This window comes from Aplysia californica, unplaced genomic scaffold (assembly GCF_000002075.1).
Source record: "Aplysia californica isolate F4 #8 unplaced genomic scaffold, AplCal3.0 scaffold01321, whole genome shotgun sequence".
In the NCBI taxonomy this organism is placed as follows: domain Eukaryota; kingdom Metazoa; phylum Mollusca; class Gastropoda; order Aplysiida; family Aplysiidae; genus Aplysia; species Aplysia californica.
This window is the reverse complement of record NW_004798591.1, coordinates 119592-121351: the sequence shown is the minus strand read 5'-3', so window position 1 is coordinate 121351 and position 1760 is coordinate 119592. Positions and strand designations below refer to the sequence as shown.

The 1760-nt window shown below is 39.2% G+C and overlaps 1 protein-coding gene across 2 annotated transcripts in view; it reads left to right on the top strand.

The window, feature by feature from the left end:
- Nucleotides 1–868: 868 nt before the first annotated feature.
- The window catches only part of LOC101848403, a gene marked incomplete at its 3' end in the record, with an annotated part of 7955 nt that continues 7063 nt past the window's right edge, over nt 869–1760 (top strand). Inside the window, 1 exon segment of one of the 2 annotated variants that reach the window (XM_005112567.3) lies at nt 869–1041. 2 annotated transcript variants of the gene reach the window in all.

Sequence of the window (1760 nt, the reverse complement as noted above, 5' to 3'; positions counted from 1 at the left end):
TCTCTCTCTCTCTCTCTCTCTCTCTCTCTCTCTTTCTTATTTTGATCGACCTTCGTCTTGTTTCCCCCAGCTATTTAGCCGCTTCCCACGGAATTCTGTAAGTGTAGAATTCTGTAAGTGTAGAATTCTGTAAGTGTAGAATTCTGTAAGTGTAGAATTCTGTAAGAGTAGAATTCTGTAAGTGTAGAATTCTATAAGTGTAGAATTCTGTGCCGCTTCTCAAACTAACCCAATAACATAGGCCCCTACATACAATTGATATATCACACAGTGGATGTGGGCAGTTGGCGGGTGCTCTGGTGCGGTTTGTCCCCTTTAACTTTAATTTTCCTGTCAGACATCCATTACCCTTACTTATAAGTTCTAATATATATTAGCTCTCCCCTTCAGTTCTTTGTAGGCCTATAATGCTAATCTCTCATAGCACCTCTAAACTTTGACGCTTGTATGAACCAACTGTGTTGCAGGTGCCGTCAAACTTGCAATGTATTACACTAAAACAAAACTAGAACAGATCGCACTGTCAGAACTGACAAGTGACAGAAGAACGTTCTGCTGAACTTTGTCGAGCCTTCGAATTATAGGAAATTCCCACTGAGGTATTTATAGTAGGCTAAAAGTACGTTTCACTAAACCGGGAATATCCGATTTTGCGACACCTTTTTCCCAACACACACTGCTCCTCGACTAAATGTTTAATGAATTGCTATAGATCTAATTAGATATAAGCAAGAAAAAGTAAAATTTAGCTTTTGTTAACATCTTAATGGCAGTCCATAGCCCCCAAGACGCGCAAAAAACGTCATATTATTTCACCAGCTGAAAATGGAAATAGGATTGATCAAGTGCTATTTTTAGTATAAATTCCTGAAACCCGTAGCCTTCTTCCTAATTTCAGTTTCTCTCTCCATCTTCATCCTAATTTCCTAGTTATTATTGAAATCGTGAACAGACTCGACTCAGCAGAGGAGGGACACGATTAGTCAGCCGCAATCATCTTCTTTCCAGCTTCTCACAGTTCCGAAAGTCAAGTGTATAAACGTGAGTTTAACGTGCGCCACAGTGTCAGCAAATTAGAAAATTATTATAAGTCATGCATGTTTTGTGTTTGGAAGTGGAGGGGTTGGGATTGGGGGAGGAGGGGAATGCAGACGTAGGTATTTTTAGACTTTATTGGAGCCATATTGTTGTTGACGGAACTTGTTAAGTTGACGAGGGGGTTGGAGGAGTGGACAGTTACAGGAGGGTTAGAGCAATTGAAAGGGTTTGTCATTTTCTTTGAAGGAAGCGAAGGAGTAGATCTATGTAATATGTGTCACGGGCGCGGTGGAATCGGGCACTCGTCACATTTGGGGCATATGGAGTTATTGGTATCTTCTTAAAGCCTATTGATTTGCCTTGATTAAGTGAAAGAAGTACCCTTGTATCTCAAATTGAATTTGAGATATTTGTGATTGAAGAAGGTGGGGGTCACCTGGCTTCAGATGTAACATTAGCGGGGAAATGGCGTCAAAATTATGTGACTTCCATAGCCGGAGAGTCCTTGTAAACTGAGAATGTACTTTTTTTGTGCCTTTAATGTCTTTCAGTAAAATCCACTCAAAAACTGGATTTTAAATGGACCTTAAAGGTTTTGAATCAATAAAAAAAAAAAATCAATAAAAATTTGTCAAACGGACAGATTAATATGACAGTTTCTTCGATTTCATTATTTTGACGAGCGCCTGATTTCACCACGCTGTCTCACATATATATATATA